General features: G+C 36.9%; 1 long non-coding RNA gene across 2 annotated transcripts; it reads left to right on the forward strand.

The window, feature by feature from the left end:
- The first annotated feature begins 5,965 nt into the window (after positions 1-5,965).
- On the forward strand, positions 5,966-8,824 carry LOC106390563. Of its 2 annotated transcripts, none has more exons than XR_007322313.1 (2): positions 5,966-7,902; positions 8,325-8,824. It is a non-coding gene; the product is annotated as an uncharacterized LOC106390563 (long non-coding RNA). The 2 variants fall into 2 exon arrangements; XR_007322312.1 differs by having other exon boundaries at positions 8,524-8,824.
- Positions 8,825-23,562: the final 14,738 nt, after the last annotated feature.

A 23,562-nucleotide genomic window follows, 5' to 3' on the forward strand; every position in this document is an offset into this window, starting at 1 on the left:
GAGAATCCCGACTTAACCAGTGATTTTGTATATATACTTGCACTACATCTACATTGCTAAGCATCCCAAAATCCGAGTGTGTTTGTTGGGAGGGACTTCTAAATTTTACCGTCAACAAGATCAAGATGCGTAAAGAAGGCACCAAACAAGATCTTCGTTGAAGAAGCTGGCAAGCGACCAAATCTCTCCACCAAAAAATGGTCATACACATAGTGAAGTGAAATATTGACCTATAGGCTTTCAAAAAAAAATATATATATATTTTTAAATTTGTAAAAATAAAAATTATTTTGATTTTATTTAAAATGTTTGTAGCCCCAAAATTTGAAGACTGCCCATGTCTCCGACCAGGGCCGGCTAACTAGAAGGACGAACAGTGGGACCATCCTGAATCCAAATCCGTGTCTCCTCTGTATATTAATAGTTAAGAGATTCAATTTTTTTATAAGTCTATATTTTTATACAAAAAAATAGGGGTAGGCGTTCGGGTACCCATTCGGTTCGGTTCGGATCTAATCGGATTTCGGGTTTAAAGATTTCAGCCCCATTCGGGTATTTCAAAATTTTGGTTCGGGTTCGGTTCGGATCTTTGCGGGTTCGGTTCGGGCTCGGATAACCCATTTAAATTATTTTTAAAATTTTAATATTCATTATATGCTTAAAATTTCTCAAAATCTATAAAACAAAATAATATATTACATATAAATTTATATAATATATGTCAAAATACCTAAAATTAACACATAAATTGGTTTGATTTGAATATTTGGATAGAAAATCAATAGATATTTCAAGCATTTTGGTGTTTTGAATATATTTTAGCTATTTTAGACATTTACTTTTGACTATTTATGTATATTTTCAAGTATTTTAGGCAACTTAAAAGTATCTTATATTTTTTGGATGTTTGTAATATATATTAAATCTAAAAATAAGCAATATATTTAGGTATATAAATCTATTTCGGTTACATTCGAGTACCCGAGATACTTCGGTTCGGGTCGAGTTCGGTTTCGGTTCTTTAGATACCAAAATTTTGAATCCGTTCGAATATTTAATCAATTTCGGTTCGGGTTTGGTACTACTTTTACGGAACGGGTTCGGTTCGGTTCTTCGGATCCAGGTTTTTTGCCCAGCCATACAAAAAAATATAAGAAATAAAATTAAAGAAGACCCAAAAAATATTTGATATGTATATAGTTTTATTCTAATCAGAAAACTGATTAAATTTTATAATTATTGTAAACATTATATGAATATAAATCTTAAAAAGTAAAAGAAAATATTTTTTTCTAAGACCCATAACACTGTTAAGAATAAAACTAGAAAAATTACTTGGAATGACTCTAATTCATCTGAGAATTACTAGAATGAGTCATATTAAATTTTAATTACTAGACTAAAATGGTATGGAAGCAAATTTACTAAAAGCCATCTCTGACTTAGTTAACCACGAGTTTCCATTCTAATAAATTTAAATTAGAAAATATGTTATGAATCATGAAGTGGATGGTCCATAACCTAGACCATAAAAGTTCAAGACTAGAGTCTATTGGGAGTTTACATCCAGCCACATGGAAGACCCATTCAACCTTAGTCTTTATGAGTTTGACCATGTCATTATGTAGAGTATCCTAGTAATCAATTCTCCCTTTGACTCCACCTTGTATGAACCACTATATATAGTGGTGTAAGCAATAAGAAATATACAACACATTCTCACAAATTTTCTCTCAAATTTTAACACGTTATCAGCACGAGACTCTCTCCACCTGAGCAATCCCATCCGCCGGCGATCATCTCTTTTCCGGCCATCTCTTCCGGCCTTCAAACTTGCTCCGCCGGCCAAGTCTATCCCTCTCACGGTTTTCCGGCCAGCTCCTCCACCTCTCTCTCAACCAGCTCATCCGCGGATCAGCTCTCTCTCACGGTGGTCCATTCATATCAATTTGGTGTTTCCTAAAAGGTAAACTAATCTATCCATAAAATCTAAGAACACCACATATCTGAATCATGATTATTAGATCTATTTGAATCATAAAACTTATAAAAATCTATAGATCTAAAATTATCACAAATATTAATCTTGAATCTAAAATCTATATGAATCTTGATTCTAAAATTATTTGAATCTCTAAAGATCTAAGAATCTCTAAAAACTTATAAAACTTATTAATAATCTAAGATTTATATGAATCTTGTTTCTAAGAACTATTTGAAATTATAAAAGATTTTAGAGAAAATCATAAACCCCTTTTAGCTAGCAAGCCTTAAAATCGGTTCACCTTTCTCCTATTTTGATCCGGCCTTAAATCCAGATTGACTAAAGGATTGAAACCCATAATCTTTGTTTGGCCGTATTACCGGCTGTATAGCCGGATGAATAAGCTGGCCATCAAAATCTTAATCCCATTCGATGTGCTTACCGATCCAAATCGGCCCTTATCCACATCAAAATCTCAAATCCCCTTGTTTGTTTTATAACCGGATATTTATCTTGATGGCCATTATACATATCAATTCCCTACATCCTTTTTGCTTGATTTTTATCAATCCCCTAAACTCTAAGCAATAATCGACTGAACCCCTAAATCCAAATCCGACCATGATTTTTTTCCGGCCATGACCTTTTCCGGCCACAATCTTTTCAGCCATAATCTTTCAGTCAAACCCAAAGATATCAAAACTTAAATCCTAATCAATGCATATCTTTGACCATTGATGTTTTATATTGTAACTGATCAAAATTTAAAACTTTTATGATTGTTTTAAATGCATATCTTTGACTAGGTAGTATTTATCAAACTATTATAACATATAGTCTTGATTTAAATAGTTATGACATAGGCTAAAATAAATACTAAGTTGAAATCATTTGATCACATAGTTGTTTGTCAAAATTTATCTAAATCTAAACCGGCCTTGAAATCGGTTCATTATAGTTTGAACAAATGATATAAATTTATCTTGATCTAAAAACCAACCTTGAAAACTGATTTTGTGATGATTGAATTATATACTGATCATATATACATACATGATAGCATCTATTAGATCAAACATGGATTAGTAAATTGTTAGATCATACACATATCATGAACTGATCATTTCCATGCATCCGCTTGTCATATAGTTTTATTAAAACTGAGCATGCATACATATAATAGATCATTCTAATCATGGGGCATTTAAAATAAAATCTAAATTGGTTCATATTGCTTGCATCTAATTAGATTAAATCGGTTATTTTTAAAGTTAAGCATGTTTGTTTAATTTGAAAACATAAACCAGCTTTGAAACCGATTGATTGAAAATCTAATTGAATTTGTTCTAGACATATCCTGAAAATTATAAAATTTTCTTGTCTTGGTTTACCTAGTAAAAGGGGGAAGAAATCAGTTTTTGCTTTATGATCTTTGAAAACCAAATATCCTCATGCATTAGGAATCACATATAGATTGTTTAAGTCAAATGCTTAGTTCTGAACATGCATTCAGCTATTTCTTGATCCATGCATTTGCTTGATTTCATCCATCTTGCTTGATCTCATTTAATAAAATGATGATTGATCCTTATTCAAATTCTAAAGGGCCTTAATACCCTATATATATAATCAATCCAATTTGAATTATAATTAAAAGGATTACTAGATGCAATGATCAATTGATCATTCTCATACTAAGATTGCTTAAGCAAATAGATTATATGATTTGGGGGAAAACCTTATTGAAATCATATACATTGATTTATTCTATTGCTTACATAGAATTCTGAGTGCTTGAATTACTCGTTAAATATTCAGATGTCGAGATTTGAACCCTCAGATTACTCTGCCCTAAATCTCTCTGGAGATAATTACCTAGAATGGGTAAAGAATACTCTTGTTGCCCTGAGATCCAGAGGACTCGGACAATGCATCAATGAGTACAATGATATCATTGACAGTGAAAGGCATAGAGCTATAACGATTATTCGTTATCATCTCACTGAGGAATTAAGAGACCTGTATCTCCATGTTGAGGATCCTTGTGACCTTTGGTTACAGTTAAGGAAAAGGTTCAAACCGGTATCGTGGCAAAAGGCCAACCATGAATGGGAGATCCTCAGATTCCAGGATTTTGAATCCGTGGACAAATATAATTCTGCTCTGATGGATATTGCTTATAGTCTTGAACTATGTGGTGAAAGGATAACACATTATTCTTTATTATATAAGACCTACTCCACATTCCATCCAAAGGATGTGCTGTTGCTACACACGGCTAAGAAGTTCACCACTTATAATGACCTTTTGTCATATCTTTTGGCTTTTGAACAAAGAAAGCAGGAAATCAAAAATACCATCAACAGATTTGACAAGCTTCAGAAAAGATACATTGAGCTAAAGAATAATGAGATGAGGCCTCCTATAGCTGATGAAGCTGAAGTTGAGCGCCATATGGCAACACATGCATTGTGAAGGCCATATTATATAATTGTCTTTTGACATTCTCATTTTCATGTTTCCTGAGTTTATGTTTCATGAATTGCTTTGATACTTTGCTTTATACACGACTTCATTAATAAAATGAATTACTTTGAGTTCATCATTATCTTATTCAAACTGTTGTTTGATAAGAAACTATATCTATATGCCTTTATTGTGCCAAGATAAATATGATTGAGGATTAATACCCCAACTCACTTTTCCAAAGAGTTCAAAGAAGCCTTTGACAAATGGCACGACATGCTCTGCCATCCAGGCTCAGTTATAAAATACTCTTGAACTCAACTGGACATTCCTTGAAAGAAAGGAAAAGAAGCTCGACCAAGGCTTTGCCTAAATGTCATTATATTCACCCTATAAGGTCCATTGAATTAAGAAGAGAAAATGGTTTCCAACAATGGACAAAAGGGAATAAGAGTACCTAAATTAAAATCGCCTAAGTGATCGAGACTACATTCTCTATTGATCTAGTGATCAATATGATATTAGGCAAATAGCCAGGGCAATCATGTTTGATTAACCCACGAAATTTATCACTTAGAAGGCATTACCATACTTAGCCATTCGGATTATGATCCAAATATTTAAAAGGGCACAAATGTTATCCCATAAGATCTCACGTGTGTGCAATATATCTATGCACAAGGGAATTTATTGTCTCAAGCACCACAAATTTGAGTATGTTCATGAGGGGGAGTGAAGACAAATCCCATGACCATACTAAAATCCGTGAAACATGGTCCACAACCATATTACATATTGGTTGAATTTGATATAAAGACCATTACCTATAAGGTTCAAATTCTAAAAGTACATATGCTTGGGGACACCATGAGTTATAAAAGAATGAACCTGCATCAGGCCATAGTAATTATATCAGGCCATATAAGTGATCATAGATATTCCCACCTCAGACTGATACGGGTCATGAGTCCAGACATATATCATCTTAAGATATTATGAAAGAATCCACCACAAATATATGTGCCATCTAAGATCATGTGATCTTAGAATCTCATAAAGAGGATTGAGAATATATGTTGGATATATATTATGAATATACTTTCTCCATAAGTTTAAAAGAAACCTTGAGCCAAAATGAGTGATCTAATTATAGACCAAGGAACAAGGATTACATAAGGTTTATGAATCCGAATATCCAACAATGAAAGGAGAAAAGTAATAAGCTGGTATAAAGAATGATAAAAATGGTATCTACCATCTGGTATCAACCATCAATGTCTTGGCAAAGATCCTCGGACTAGAAAATAATTTATAGACGTCCATATGCTACAATGATAGCAAAATAAAATGCCAGACACATTGACCCGAGAGAAAGAATGACTATGTCATCCCAGCTTAGCACCACACGGTTTTGATGTCTTAAAGACACAACCAAGTTGCTACAAATTCTATATAAGATAGACCAAATAAATGTTCCAAATAAAGTTCCATAAATTCTAAGGAACCTCGGAAAGAAAGAAAGGTGCATGGGATAAAATCTGAGTTTTATTAAAGAAAATCATTCCAGACATTGAGATATAAGGCTTGCCAGCTGAACAACTAGGTACCATGCCATATAGCTTGGGACGCCAAGTTATAAAGTTATTAAGGTCCTAGATAATGAAATCTCAAATTGATTTATACCACTGGAACTAAAATGAACTATATATATATATATATATAAGTGTGTCGACACATACATTCATAGAAAATGCGCAAGTATGTAGCACATGAATACAAAGATATGTATCGAGGATCATAAACCCACACAAGAATACTCATAATGAATAAAGAAAGAAACGTGGGGTTTAAAGTGATATATAAAAGGCGTATTGTATTGGCCATGAATATGTAAACGCCATATGATGCCCAGTGAATATATAAATCCTGAAAGAAGGATAAATCGTGAGACAGACCGGAAAAGGTCTATATAATCTAATGTGGTGGATACTACTACATATTTCACTACATATGATGTCTGGAAGAAATTCAAAAGATGTAGTATGCTATATATGACTCACTGGATGATGATGATAATATTATTGGTACCAAAAGGTTTACCAAACGGTATTGAGCTCAGAATCAAAAGATGAGAAAAGAAGTTCTCTTGAACAGCATTTTCCTAAAGTTGTTCATGGACTAAATTAAATTACTACATGTAAGCAAGTGAAGAGTTCTATAAGAACAATTCAAATCAGTCCATAGAGGAATTTTAAATTCCTTGTGTTTTATACTAACCAGCCTAAGATAGGTTAAATGGTTATTCATTAAACCTTAGAAAAGGTTATAGACCATCACCACAAATTAGCCAAATTTTGGTAATACTTATGGTTGGTCGAATTCTCAGCATGAACCAACCAAGATGTGGTATGAATGAATAAGCTATCATAAAGATAAGCTATAAGATCGAAGTTCATCTTTGAACAAAAGGTATAGGACCACATTATGCGTCCATATGCGACCCAACGGGTCCGACCATCATATATGAAGATAATGCAGCTTGCATTGCTCAACTCAAAGACGGGTATATCAAAGGTGACCGAACCAAACATATTATACCCAAGTTCTTCTTTACCCATGAGTTGCAGAAAGCTGGAGAGGTCAACGTCCTTCAGATCCGGTCTAGTGAAAACTCAGCCGACCTCTTCACCAAATCATTGCCCTCTTGCACATTTAGGAAGTTCATGCAACAAGATTGGCACGCGTAGACTCAAGGACCTTTTTCCTTTTTCTGGTTTCCCTTTTTACCACATTGGGTTTTGGGTTTTCCGGGAGAGGTTTTAATGAGGCAACATTAACATGTTACAAACCTTATATGGTTATGGCATCCAAGGGAGAGTGTTATGAATCATGAAGTGAATGGTCCATAACCTAGACCATACAAGTTCAAGACTAAAGTCCATTGGAGGTTTACATCCAGCCACATGGAAGACCCATTCAACCTTAGTTTTTATGGGTTTGATCATGTCATTATGTAAAGTATCTTTGTAATCAATTCTCCATTTGACTCCACCTTGTATGAACCACTATATATAGTGGTGTAAGCAATAAGAAATATACAACACATTTTCACAAAATCTTCTCTCAAATCTTAACAAAATATACGTTTTTTTTTCCAAATTAGAAAATATATGTTAAAAACATTAAAAAAAGGAACTGACGACAAAAAAAAAAAATCAGAAAAGAAGAAAAGAGTTTGTGGTGTCTCTGGAACTCTCTCACAAGACATCGACGAAACGGAAGCTGGAGCCTTCTCCGTTTAGGAGTCGCCGTCGTTCTTATCCCACTCCGACAACATCTCCTCCGTCACAGCCGCCGTAGATTTCGACACCTCCTCGTCAAGTAGCCATCGCCCCTGTTGTGTGAACCCTAGGTCTGATTTGTCTTCCGTTTTAGATCAACGAAATTGAACTGTAAGTGCTAAATCTGTCCAATTCCAAGTTGTTATTACATATTTTAACATGTATTGTTTGATTGAGTGTTTAATTTTGAAATCCCTAAATCCCAATTTCAACATTCCTTCCACTTTGAACCGAGACTTTTTTTCTGTTCCGTAATTAATTTTGGTTATTACAGATTGTTTGATTATTGTTTTATTGATTGTGAAAGTTTGTAGACTCTAATTCCTAGTTCTTTTGCCACCGGCTCACATTGAACTCTGAGTTTAAGTTTAATTTTGGTTCTGTTTTTACATTTTAACTTTCAATTCCTTTAGTGAGAAAGAAAGTTCCAAACTTTTTTTATTTTTGGATCCAAAAGTGTGAGGCTTTTTTTTTCTTCTGTGTACATGATCTTTAATGATTTGTGAGTTTGTGGTTTTTGGTTATGTGATCAGTTCAGGATAACGTTTACACCGACGATCCAGCACTGTAGTATGGCAACTATAATTGGTCTGTGTTTGAGAACTAAGCTTAAAGAATGCTTGCCCCTCCATTATAATGTCAACTATGATTTTAAGTAAAAAGATAGATTTTTTTCAATGGTCATTTGCTATATATGTATGTTTGTCACTGTTTCCTTTTACTCATGTTCAGGTTGATATCAGAGTGTCTCCCGGTTCTCATGCCGATGAACAGCTGAATGATAAAGAAAGACTTGGTAGTTGGTAGCTGCATTGGAGAATCCTAATCTCTGTCTGCTTGTGGATGAATGTATCTACTCCAATAAGATGTTCAGAGAATTTTACTTTTACTCTCTTGTACAAATTTTCTCATTTGGGATTGTATTGTATGCATAGGAGACCGCTCTTTGTCTATTTTTGTATTGCTAATATTACTCTACACGCTTGAATGTTGTATACTACTTTGATTTGATAATGTTACAAACCTTTCTTCATGGTAACCACAGCTTGAACTTACCAGAAAGAGCATCAAAGAAGCTGTTGATTTTTTTTGTGCAACATATGAAGCTGTTGATAAAATAAGAAAAAGTTTGGAACTTTCTTTCTCACTATCACTCGGACTACACCGTGAGATCATTAAAAAGAGTCAAATTTTCACTTTCCGCGGACGAGAATGATGTGATCCATATTTCTCCAATCAAAAAAGATTGCAACAAGTTGTTTAAACCACCATAAAAAAAAGAAACAACTTGATAAGAAAGAAAAGAGGGATGCAAGTTGTTTAAACCACCATAAAAAATAAACAACTTGATAAGAAAGAAAAGAGGGATGAAAGAGATGATATGATGACAATTACCAAAAAAATTACCTAATTCTGATCTTAATTAACTTAAAAATAAACCAGATTTGAAATTAATGTAAACCGGGTTGAAATTGAACATTAAATTACGTTTGGTTTATATAAATCCAGATCTTCGTCAATAAATCTGCCACAACATGAATTAAAAAGTATGTCACCACATAAATAAAAAGTCTACCGATAATTTTAAATCAGATATATAACTCTGCCGTAAGAAAATAAGTCGAACATAAGAAAATAAGTTGACAACAAAAATCTACCGTTTATAGCAAATCTGCCACTTCATTCGACAGACATATTTTTATAAATCTGTTGTTTATTCAAATTGGACAATTAACTCTGTCGTGGAAACAAATCTGACATTTCTAAGAAAGTCTGGCACCACTTTAACGGTAGATTTTTTTTTGTCTATACAGATTTTATGAACAGATTTATTACTCGATAGATTTTTTTTTGAAAATAAATCGGTCGTCGATCAAATGTTAATGGTACTTTAGTAATGTTTTTTATTGTTATAACTATGAATAAGTGCAATTATGACCAGAAAAACTTTCTAATAATTTTCAAAAAATATGAGTTATTCTAATAATAACACAATTAATTTGTGTCATTATAGTAAACTTCCCATAAAAATATATAGTCTCCGACGACAAGTAGGCCGCGGTCCTCGCTCCCCCTCCTCCCCCACCACTTTTACCCGTCGAAAATGGCGTCATATTATTTGTCCCATGGTTCATCGTTTCAATCTTCATAAACCAAACCCGTTCACATGGTGTATTCTATCATTTTGTATTTGTTTTTATTTACCCTCCATACATTTCTCGGACATTTAGTGTTTGATTTTCCAATTTGTCTTAATACTTTGGTCTTTCTCGTCATTGCCAATTAGCAAGTACTTTCATCACTTGCAAAATTCATAACCAGATAATGGAAACGATGGACAGCCGTTGCACCATAGCCAATAGAAAGCATTCCTCCTAAGTACAGTTTCTTCGCCACCTGAAACAACAAGTCAACAACCCACGACGCTCATACAGATCCAAGCCAGAAGGAAACAAGCGAGAGACGAAGCGGAACCCTAACAACCGGTGATTGAGACCCAGAAGACCAAGACCCAACGAATCTTGAGACATCCAAACATCTCTAAACCAAGGGAATAACCAAAAAACATCACATGCAAAGTCTCTTACTCTAGATCTGAAAATCAAGATGTAGGTCTCGTTAAAGAGAATACCAAGCTATAAATAGATGAAGCTTCACCCAATTATCCGCTAGTTTGGATAATTATAAATAGGGAAAATTGTTTTTTCAAAGCAAAAATGATAACTATGTCCCTTTATACTAATCTCACATACTTTATGTTTCATTACACTAATTATTTTCAAAAGAGCAATAATGCCCTTAAAATTATAATTTTTAAATATAATAAATAATGAGTTCGATCAAACGGGATCGATCGATCCGAAATTACAAGGTCGAACGGATCGATCGATCCTGATCACTATGCAGAACAAAAAAAACGTGGAGCGTATACTGGTCGACATGATCCATTTCACTCGATCGGCAAAGGTCGATTTCATACAGATCGACCGATCTCGAATTATAGACCGATCGATCCGTGGAAGCATATATATGAATCATGGTAGAAATAAAGTGAAAATTTTGTGAACAATCAATGGAATATTGAAGACGGCGTAAGAAGAAGGTAACCACTTTTTTCGTTTTTTTTTGTTTTTTGAAAAAAAAATTGTTTTTTTCAAAATATGAAAGTGAATATTCTCAAATATTTTGTTTTCATATTTTTAGGAACTGATTTCTTATCCGTAGAATATAACTAATATGTAGAAATCGGTTTCTACAGGTTTTTTGAATTATAGTAATGTGTAGATTTTGATTTCTACATGTTTTAGATTTAAAGTAAATCTGCAGAAGTCGGTTTCTACGTGTTTTAGATTAATATTAATGTGTAGATTTTGATTTCTAAAGATTTTAGATCGGTAGGTTAAGCGCAGAATGTGTATTCTAAATATTTTTATAATAATCTTATTTACCTAGATCACGTATTCTAAACATTGTAGATTCAATGAAAAAGTGGATTTCGTTTTCTACTTCGTAGAATGTCATTTCTACTTTATTTAGAACGGAATATGAAAATTATGATTTAAATATTTTTAGAACTGAAAAAAATACCACTGAATTCATATAGGTATTTTATCAATAGTTACTATTTTTTCAATTTTTTTTGTTTGTTTGTAAAACTATTTATTAAATTTATTTTAAAAATATTAAAAGGTATTATAGACAAAAAATGAAACGAAATAGAGATTAGTCTAAAAAGACATAGTTATCATTTTTTTGCTTTAAAAAAACAATTTTCCCTTTTAAATAAATCTTTTTAATTCAAAACATAGACTTTCTAATACAGAATTATTAAGAAATCATCAAGCAAAACACTAGACTAAACAAGTTTCCACAATTATAGATCTGTACACGCCTTGGCGGAATGCTGCATCAATAGTGAATGAGCCAAGGCTCGAGTTATGCTGATGCTACTTAATAGGTTTGTTTTTTTAATTCTTCTTGTTCCAGGGTGAACCATCAGTGCTCACTTTTTCTAATCAATAGTTTTAACATTTGAATAAAACAAAATAATTTAGATATACTTATCAATCATAACTCATGACACATCATCCGATTCACCCCTACCTACAATTACTCATTCATTGTTGTCCATAATATTTTGCACGATTACTCTATCATCATCCCTTGTATATTAAAAGACTAAAAGAAAAACATTGTTATTTATCGTTTTTACGCTATATTGGACATCTGCTACCCTCACATCGATTTTAATTTGAGCATGTTAACGTGTCGGTCTCATAACTATTTAACAATAAATGTGTTTATACACTAATTTTTTTTAACTCTACCGTGGACAATTTAATGTGTTTAAACTAATTTTTATTAGTCAGTTCAGTTTTAGTTTATGTATTTTTAACATTTGTATTAGTGAACTTAAATTCTCTATGTACAACTACTGAATAATATCATTTTAAAATATAAAAAAATCAAAAAATCCTTAAAATTCACATCAACTAAAATGTTATAATGAGAATGTTTTTAGAAATTGAAAAATTCGTACGTTGCCGAACTTAGCCATTGTTGAAGTTTCTGTACATGAATGCAATAAATAATTGTGACTAATTATGAATTAAAGAAATTGAGGTAAAAACACCACACACAAAGTTAGATCGTTAGCATAACCAAATATTGTTTTTTGCAGAGTTTTCATATCAGACCAAAAATTAGAAACATAATTAAATTTCTAGAAAAAATCAGAAATCTGAAAAACTTTAAAAGAAAAATAGTTCATGAAATTGATTGAAAAACATAATTCAGGTGCCGACTGAAGACTCACATTATTTTCCACGCAACTCTAACACTTTTCACTCGATTGTATAGTGTTTTTATTATATTTACCAAAAAAGTTTTATAAAAAAATAAAACTTATTGGTTATACACTACGTCATTTTTGAAACATGCCTAACTATATTTACACGATGCCCAACCATTTTATTAGTATTTTAAAAATATAGTCAAATAATTATGTATGTTAAATAAACCCAGAATATTTGTTTTACATTTATTTTATTTTTGCTTTATATTATTAGTAGAAATTAAGTCTGAATAAAATATCTGATCGAAGAAACGAACTGAAGTAGATTTGAAAGTAATACTAAACACAAACTAAAACTGATTAAGCACTCAGATGGATCTAAAAGTTTAATATCCAAATTACCAGATACGAATATGATCCAAACTAAAATATTTTGGATATCAGAAATATCTAAATCACAATTATATACTTAAATATGTTAGTTATTTTAAATTTTATATCTATTAGATATTCAAAAATATGAAAATATCTAAAAATTATCAACATAGTTACAATTAAATATCTAAAAATAACAGAAATGTTCAAAATACTGAAAATATTATTTGTTCTCCATCCAAATATTTAAATTGAACTAATTTTTATGTAAATTGAATATTTAGCCTTACATTATTCAAATTTTTATGTTTTATATTATTAGTTTTTTTTGTATTTTGAGGATTTTTAAATATATATATTTTTTTAAAAATACATAACTAAAATAGATACCTTAACTCGTATCCGAACCGAACCCACAATGATTCAAACCAGTGTACGAATACGATTTAAATGTTTAACTCTAAAATCTGAAATTCGAATAGATCAACTGAATCCGAACAAATATATGAATGTCCATCCATAGAAAAAACGATACAACAAATCATTTAGTACAACATACAATAAATAATCTAATAAATTATTTCGCATGTGCGGATTACTACCTAGTTGTATATAGTTTCATATAATTACTCTCATTTTACATTTTACCATTATTCCTGCAAATGCCGAAATTGAGCACCAGTAAATTTAGTAAAAAGATATCAATCTATATTATTAAAAGAGAAGTCCTCATTTGAAAATGTTTTTACTTCATTAATTAAACTCCTTATTTTTTTTGCTTGTCTTTTTCAGTTGCATTTACGAAATATACTAAAACGAATAAAAATGTCTAATTCATTACTTCTCTTTTCAGTTACATTATTGAAATATGCTTAAATGAATTTAAACTTCCTATTTTATTGTTTGTCTTTTTCAGTTACCTTAATGAAATATCCTTAAATAAATTTGGACATAATGTCATTTAATCAACAAAAAACTCATGAGTTATCCTTACGTGCATAATTTTAATAATAGAGATTATAAAAAAACGCGCATCATTAAAATGTTACCTAAAACATACAGCACTAATATATATAACATGCATCAATAAAACTAGAATTTGACTCACACAATTGTACGAATATTATTTTCAGTTGATTAAATTAAAATAATATATATTTATTCAAAAAATATTTAAGAATAGCTATGTTTTCAAAAATTATATGGTATTATTTGCTCATAACTCATTTGTCATTTGCTAAATTGTTATAAATAAAATTCTAGCATAATATAACTCAGTTGTCATTTGCTAAATTTATTGTTTTATTTATATTTTTTATTATTTAATTATAATATTTTCATTTTATATTTGAAAGAGAAATGAATTTTCTTTCAAACAATATTTTTGTAAATGTATTTTTTAAAAAATAATCAATTTAAATTGTTATTGTCATTGAATATAATTATTTTTGACATAATTTGAATTTTCGTTTACTTCAAAACTTATCATATTTTAGGATAATTTTAATTTAAAATGTAATTTTTATATTTTTTAAACAAATTCTAAAAATATTTTTTAAATATTTTGTTATAATTTTTTAAAAAATATTGAGTTGCATTTCAAATAAAAAGGTAAAGATATTAAAAATATTCTAATTAAAATATGTAAAATTTAATATAGTTTTAAGGAAATAGTCAAAATAAAAAAAATTACACATAAAAAAATCATGATTTTTGTTAACTGTGCGGATCATTATTTATATGATATCGCAAACGAAAGAAAAATTTATGTTTTTACAATTATCTAATTAACTATGTATACTCATTTTTTTGTATTTTTTTATATGATATCACACATTCGTAAAAAATTAGATAGTTTAAGATGCAAAAAAAAAAATCTACTTAATGAATATAATATGAATGAATTTTACAAATACATCATTTAATAAAATAAATAATTAAAAACTGAAAATTCATATCCGCGCTGTCGCGCGGATCAGGATCTAGTCATACATTAAAAGTAAAGTTCCAGAAAACATAATCCTTATAAGTAAATAAGTAATAACTGTGGACTTTTAATAACTTTGAAATTGTAAATTCCGACTAGGGGTGAGCGTTCGGGTTCGGATCGGGTATTTCTGATTTTTGGGTATTTCGGTATAGAGGTATAGAACCCGTTCGGGTATTTTTGTAATTCGGGTATTTTTAGTTTGGGTTCGGTTATTTCGGATCGGGTTCAGATATTTAGATTTTGAATTTTTTTAAAAAAGTTTTCATTTCTCAAATTTCTTGTATTTAAAAATATAACTTTCATTTAACTAATTTTTTATCTTTAATAGATTGAATGGTTAATAGATTTAGACATAACATTTGAAACTAAAAAAGACATTTATTTTGTTATTGTTTTTAAATTTTGGATGTAACTTTTTGTTAATTCTTGGAATAAAAAGTTTGACATGCATTTTAAGTGAGTAGCAAATCATTTTCTCTGTAATTCTATGTATATCATATGAACTTAAAGTATGTGTAGTATCAATATAAATATTTTATATAAAATGAGAGATGTAAACTAGAAATATAAGGTTAATTGTACATATGTTCGGTTATCTTCGGATATCCATTTGGGTTCGGATATTACATGTTCAGGTTCGGATATCCAATCTTCCTAATTCAATACCCGTTCGGGTATTTTGCTATTTCGGTTCGGGGTTTTCGGATCGGGTTCGGGTGCGGCTTCAGATATCGGGTAAACTGCCCACCCCTAATTCCGACTATGCTTAGTAACTTTTATTAGTGATAAGGTCCTTTGAACTTCATGTTTTCACAACACATTAAAAGAAAATCAACAATACATTTCATTTTCGATATGCTTAAAACTAGTCACGAGAGGAGATAACTATCATATAAAATCCATGTGCCCCCAATTTTTTTCTTATGAATTCTTCTCGGCGGTCCAAATATAGACCATAATAAATAAAGAAAAGTACGGGGCTAGATTCCAACGTACGTGTTTTAAATGAATTTGACTAAACTTGGGGAAATTAATATCAATGAGTTGAGAAGAGTTCAATGAAAGAAACTAGTCATGGGCATATGAGCAAACTACCAAATGAGAGCCGTCAATTCTTCACCTTCTTCTAACGTCGCTTTCCCAACGACGTTAATTTACGGCAAGTTGGTGGATATCTTTCCCTCCCACCGTCGATTTTTCACCCCTCTTGTGTTGGCACGTTCCAACAAAGATATCTATCACATCTTGTGCGAGTGTTTTTATTGACACTTGGTTTTCAGTTTGGTTTGGTTCATCTGTTGGTTTTGTTAATCCGATGGATTTTTGTTGGAGGATAGGCCGTCGGCCCATTCGCGAGTTGGGTACCATAGGACAAGCCCAACAAAGGCTCACGTCAAGAGAAGAACATCCGCGGCGCACGCAAGGAACATGAGCCTAGGGCGTATAGTCTGCACCGACCGCCGATTGTAGATAGAACACCTAAGCAAGTGATACGGTAATGATGAGTGCCGAACCAACTACCTGACACACAACCACTACGAAGCGGTGAAGACGCATCCAAACGGGTATAAATAGAGAAGAGCATTGAATGAAGAAGGGAGGCGAAATAGAGAAAGAAAGACTAGAGAGATAAAGTAGAGAGAATCCCGATTTCGTCTTTACGACTACGAGTTCTTTCATTCTTCGCTTCGGATTTTTGTAAACACTTCATTAAACGAAACCTTTGCCCCCCATTAATCACACTTATATCTTTGTTTAGTCTATAAATCCCTTGTTACCGGATTTAGGATTCAACAATTGGCGCCCACCGTGGGGCTGAAAGGTTTCTAACGCACGAAGTCAGCAAAACGAATGAACACTGAAATGTCCTCCACACCCGGGGGACCGACCCTGAAAGCCGGCAAACGACACCCCTCAAGCACAACAAGCGACGGCTCATCTGAAGTAGGAAAAAGCAGCCAAAGAAATCCGGGAAGCGCTCGCCCTCCGACCAACGCAGCCATTGACGCAATGCTATCAACGGCAAAGAACGCCTTTTCGACGACGCCCTCCACGGCACGCACGAGTCACCCTGTCGAACCAACGGTGAGTGCAGCACCTCCGGCGCAAACAACCACTTACTCGAAAGAACCCTCGAACACAGACACGGGAAATATGCCTAACGCCGACCTAGCAACGATGCTACGTACCTTACTAGAAAAGGTAAACGATCTCACTCGCGCAAAAATAGGAACCGACAAACACGGTCCCGAGTCAACCCAGGGTCAGGAGGAGGAGATAGCCAACTTACGAAGCGCCAGGCGCATACCCGCAGAATTAGCAGCACAAATCCAAAGAGACCTCTTCGGGGATTCAGGAACACCGACACAAAGACAAGCGACACCTGCTCCTGACCAAGGCCAAAGCAACCCGGAGGACGCAGATCAAGACAAAGCGATAAAAGAACTACAGGCGACCCTGAAAGACATAAATTCTCGTGTACATCAGGCCACGAGTGCTGCACCAAAAATAGACTGTGTACCCAAAACTCCCCGTTCACCGCCAGGATCTACAATAAGCCGATACAACACGTAGGAAAAATAAGATTCCCGACCTACGACGGAAACTCAGATCCCTGTCAGTACATGATCGCTTTCACCATAGCCATGGGACGGACCAACTTCACCCCAGACGAGAAAGACGCCGGATACTGTCAGCTCTTCGTAGAAAATCTCAGCGAACAGGCCCTCAGCTGGTTTTAAAGGCTCGAATCCGGTTCGATCGACAGCTACCAAGAACTGTCCACGGCTTTCCTTAAACACTACTCGATATTTATCGAGGACGGAGCAACAGAAGCAGATCTCTACACTCTGTCCCAAGAACGAACCGAATCCCTCAGAAGCTTCATCGGAAGATTCAAATAGATCGTGTCTCGCGTCAAAGTACCAGACAAGATAGCCACGACGGCCTTGATCAACGCCCTGTGGTACGAATAAATGTTGCGCAAAGACCTCAAGATAAACAAAACACAAACGCTCGAAGACGCGCTTCACAGATCAAACTTGTTTATCGAACTGGAAGAAGAAAAGGAGGCCATGGCTAAGAAATACGCAACAACAAGGATGGTCGCAACCAAAGAGAAACCGAAGGAAGAAAGTCGCGAGTCACGAAGTCGGTCAGAGACAGAATGAAAGAAAGAAGAAGGTGATCGAAAGGCCCTGAGCTTCCATGTCAGTGATGTGCAGAGACCACCGAGACAAGCCTGGAACAAATGGTCCCGAGCAGACGATTCAACAAGGTACTGCGAATTTCACAAGAGGAACGGGCATTCAACGATGGAATGCATGCACTTGCAAGAATACCTACTTGGGAAGTATCAAAGAGGCGAAATAAAACCCCCGGACGGTGAAAGAACCAGGACCGACGATAACCGAAGGGATGACCGCCGCAGAACGCCGCCAAGAGCCAATCCGCACGGAGCGAGAGGTCAAAAACGAAAACCGCATAGAGGTGATATCTCCAAAAAGAGAGCGCTCAGAATAACGGCTTGAAGACAACCTCCCACCTCCACCGCGAAGACGAATCAACAGCGTCATGAGGGGAACCCCTCAAGCAGTGAGAATAGCCGTAACCACCGAAGGATCAGGCGCGTCCAAGAACGACGTCACCTGCAACCAAATCAAACATCCCCCGGTGACGTTCAGCAACTGAGACAACACATGACTAGACTCCCTGCACAACGATCCCCTGGTCATCACGCTAACCATTGCCTATTTCAAAGTACCTCGAATCCTGATAGATACGAGGAGCTCCATCGACGTAATTTTCAAAGACGCCCTAAGGAAGATGGGCATAGACGAAAGCCGCGTAAAACCCGAAAGAAGTCTTTTAGTCAGCTTCGGAGGAGACACCACCATATCAGAAGGAACGGTCAAACTCCCAGTGTACGTAGGAAACACCCACCGAGCAGTACGATTTACGATAATTGACAAGCCAAACATCTACTACGCAATCTTCGGAACCCCCTGGATCAACTCAATGAAAGCGGTACCGTCAACCTACCACCAATGCATCAAGATTCCACTACCGGATGGAGTCTGCACGATAAAAGGAAGCCAAAGCACTTCCAGAGCGTGCTTCGTGACATAACGGAAAATGAGGGAACAAAAGAGGAAACCCGACGACGACAAAAAATTAAAAGAAAAAATCCAACGGCGAAAGAGAACATCCGAGAAGAATACCAAGATCAAGCACGTCATAATCAGAAAAGAAGGTGCCACCCCCCAAGACGAAGGAAAACAAGCGTCACAAAACGAAAAAGGAAACCCCGTCCAGAAAACTAAGGAAGAAACGCTGCCATCACCGTCAAACGCAACACCATCATCACCATCATCGTCATCACTCGCATCGCCAACAACCGAGATCAACGACTTAAGCAATTCATAACCCGAGCTCGCGGAATAAGCATCACACATGAAAACGCTTAGCCCCCGACCTCAAAAAAAAAAAGGATGGAGTTCCATATGAACTACGTATGGCTTGATCCCCTCGGGGTACGTAGGCAGCCCACAGAAAAGGGTGCAGCCACAATATCACCTAAAGAAGAAACGCTCTCGGTGAAGGGCCTAAAAAACCTCGACCCGACAGCGAAGCCGAGGCCAGACTCGCACGGGTCGGTGATCGGATAAGCCGTATCGAGCTTTGCTCATGCACTTATCTCGGTCCTACCTCACAGGGGATAAGCCGGGCCAAGTCCCGCCCTCCGCCTAAAGAAGAAACGCTCTCGGTGAAGGGCCTAAAAAACCCCGACCCGACAGCGAAGCCGAGGCCAGAATTGCACGGGTCGGTGATCGGATAAGCCGTACCGAGCTTTGCTCATGCACTTATCTCGGTCCTACCTCACAGGGGATAAGCCGGGCCGAGTCCCGCCCTCCCCCTAAATAAGAAACGCTCTTGGTGAAGGGCCTAAAAAAACCCCGACCCGACAACAAAGCCGAGGCCAGACTCGCACGGGTCAGTGATCAGATAAGCCGTATCGAGCCTTGCCCATGCACTTATCTCGGTCCTACCTAAGAGGGGATAAGCCAGGCCGAGTCCCGCCCTCCGCCTAAAGAAGAAACACTCTCGGTGAAAGGCCTAAAAAATCCTGACACGACAGCGAAGCCGAGGCCAGACTCGCATGGGTCGGTGATCGGATAAGCCGTATCGAGCTTTGCTCGTGCACTTATCTCGGTCCTACCTCACAGGGGATAATCTGGGCCGAGTCCCGCCCTCCACCTAAAGAAGAAACGCTCTCGGTGAAGGGCCTAAAAAACCCCAACCCGACAGCAAAGCCGAGGCCAGACTCGCACGGGTCGGTGATCGGATAAGCCGTATCGAGCTTTTCTCATGCACATGTCTCGGTCCTACCTTACAGGGAATAAACCGGGCCGAGTCCTGCCCTCCGCCTAAAGAAGAAACTCTCTCGGTGAATAGCCTAAAGAACCCCGACCCGACAGCGAAGCCGAGGCCAGACTCGCACGGGTTGGCGATCGGATAAGCCGTATCGAGCTTTGCTCATGCACTTATCTGGGTCCTACCTTACAAGGGATAAGCCGGGCCGAGTCACGCCCTCCACCTAACGAAAAAACGCTCTCTGCGAAGGGCTTAAAAAATCCCGACCCTACAGCGAAGCCGAGGTCGAGCTCGCACGAAGACAAGACCCGCCTCCGGAACAAACAAAAGACGCAAATTCCAAAGCAAGAGAAAATCTCCGACAGTCAAAAGGAAACTCAACCAAACTATGACTTCAAAAGCAAAGATAAGAAATTCCTTCAAACATTCTTAAAAGTCTTACACATACATAAACAAAAAGTACAAAGGAGAAACGATCAGTCAATCACCGAATCACCATCAAAAGAAAAAGACGGAAGATCGCTCTTCTCCAAGTCATTCACCTCCATCTGATTTAAAGCGGTCGTATGCGCCGAAAGCCTGCTTGTTCTCCGCCAGCTTCGCCGCGGGTATAGGAATCCCCTCCTCGATGAACAACTTAAGGCAGCTAACGACCCCCGAAAGCTGAGACTCAATCAAAATCTGGGGATGAACTACATTCCGACCAGACAAGTACTTCCTCACCTTCTCCACAAACCCGCCCAAAACGAGCAAACATAGCAGACTCAATACGACGCCTCTCCGACTCCGCCAGCTCGGCATGAGATTCTTTCAGATGCGCTACTTCCGCCTGCAAAACCAACTTCTGAGTCAGCAACTCTTTCTCACGACAGTCCCGCTCGGTGACATCTTCCTTAAGACAACCGACTCAGCCCTCAAGTCCCGACTCTCGGCTTCAAGTTTGATCGAGTTCTCCTCCGAAGTCTTCAAAGACAAAAGAGCTGCGGACAACCTCTCCCTCTCCTCAGCCAAGAGACAACGCTACTCCTCAAGATCGTCAGACAGACGCATGCATTTCCCTTCGAACAGTCCTACCAGATGATTTCCTTTTATCTTCGACTGCAAAAACAGCAGCAACACATCAAGAAGAAAATAAACAAAACAGCAAGAAGGAAAGAAAGAAGAAATACCTGAGCCTCGCAGGAAGCCCACTCAATATACTCCTGAACAAAGGATATATCCTCCAGATCTGGCAAAGAACTCGACGACAAACGAAAACTATGCAAATACCGCGCACAATCTTCAGGCGTAAGCGAAGGAGATTCAGGATCTTCGAAAACAAACGTCCTCTTCCTCTTCTTAGAACCTCCAGCCGAAGGCCGCTCAGAAGCATTTGCGGCCCCAGGGCCTCCGACAACTAGAGCACCTGAGAGAGTGGGAGCCGCCAGCGGAGAAAATGTCGGGGCATCAGGATCAGAGAGACCGGCCTTTGACAGGTGATCACCACTGCCTGTTGTCTTGTCAAGAGAGGAATGAATAGCCGCGGTAGAAAGGTCAGCATTAGGAGTGGCAGGAGGGATAACAACTGGAGCCGAAGTCAAGATTGAAGACGAACCACCCCCTTTCAGACTCGCCGACGGAGGAACAGAAGGCGTCCTCTCATAACCTTAGTATACACGAGAATATCCCTCTTAATTTTTCCCATCTTCTTACCAGAGGAAGCACCTCCTTTCTTCTTAGAAGACTCAACAACAATCGAAGGACTGAAAATAATCACCCGAGAAGCTAGAAAACACGAAGGAAATAAAGAGCAGAAACATACACAAAGAAGAAGAAAAGATGTCGCGATCGTCGAACTTGCCAGTAGTAATACGGGGAATACTCCGACGAACGCGCTCAGCGGTAAAATCAACCCAAGCAATCCACCCGGGACTAAGAATACGGTTCAAGCGGTCGGTCGCCCACAACGGAAGGGGCCGGAATTTCCCATGAAGCACTAAAACAAAACAGCGCGCAAAGTCAACGAACCAAGCAACATAGACAACGAGAAAAGGGGAGAACAAATAAACTACCAGGCTCGGGATTCCACTCGGTCCTAAAACCGCAGAGGAATCAGCCACAGAAGCAGGGCTAACGCGTACAAAGAAATACTTCCGCTGTCAACCATTGGCCTTAGACGGTCCCCGACCCTCCATAAAGCGACAGCGAGTCTTGATACTAACGGAGAACGTCTTGCCCGTGATAAAATTCATCTGGGAAATCATCTCAAAGAACTCGGCGTCGACATCAACGTCCACTTCTGCGCCAAGAACCAGAGAAATCACCATATTACGGATGGCAGCCGGGGACATCTGAGAGATAGCCACATCACGCTTTGTGGCATAAGAAGTCAATAGCCGAGGAAGAGGAAACCATAGCCGCGATTGAAGAAAATATTGACTATATAAACATATCCAACCCGGCGGGGCCGACCACGGCCTCTCCTCGTTTGAAGGAAGTCGTGTCTCGATCTCTCGGGAAAACCCGCATTTTCTCCTCATACGCTTCAAGCTATCCTTGGTAAGAAGAGAGGCCCCCCTAGATCCCCTGATTACTTTCGACCGGCTCGTCTGCAGCAGAATTTTCGCCACCAGAGTCATTACCGGAAGAATCAGCGGGGGGAGAAGACGGAAGATCAGCTCCGGAACCAGCCCATCCGACGGAGTCAGTAACAGGAGAAACCATCGCCTGAGTAGTGGAAGTCGCCTCCTGAACAGCAGACGAAGCCACCGCCTGAGGGACAAGGACCATCGTCTGAAGAGAAGAAACCTCTTCCGGAAGAACAGGGCCAGAAGCCGGAACAGTGCGAAGGAGATCCTCAAAATCTGCCATTTCTGGGGTTCTAACTAACGATTCGAGACTTTCGTCCATCGCGAAAGAAGAAATACTGACGATACGATTATAAAAAGAAGCGAGGGGGAGAAAATAAAAAGCGTACAAACAAAAAGAAACAACGAAACCAAAAGAGTAGGAAGAAGAAGAGTACCTTTTAAAGGAGCAAACGCAGCAAAATCGGAGTAAACAAGTCAATAAGTGAACAACAAAAGGCAATAGGGAGAGCAGGGCGGCAGGATTGCAGGCTTCGACGTCTATCGATGTGACTGAAATACTCTTGAGTGACCAATATCGGCGGTTCACTACAGCGAATCCATTCCACGAAGAAGAAAGGGCCACTCCGGAGTCGACATGCGTCCGAAATAAACCTATCTACCCAACTCGC

This window comes from Brassica napus, chromosome C4 (genome assembly GCF_020379485.1).
Source record: "Brassica napus cultivar Da-Ae chromosome C4, Da-Ae, whole genome shotgun sequence".
Classification (NCBI taxonomy): Eukaryota; Viridiplantae; Streptophyta; class Magnoliopsida; order Brassicales; family Brassicaceae; genus Brassica; species Brassica napus.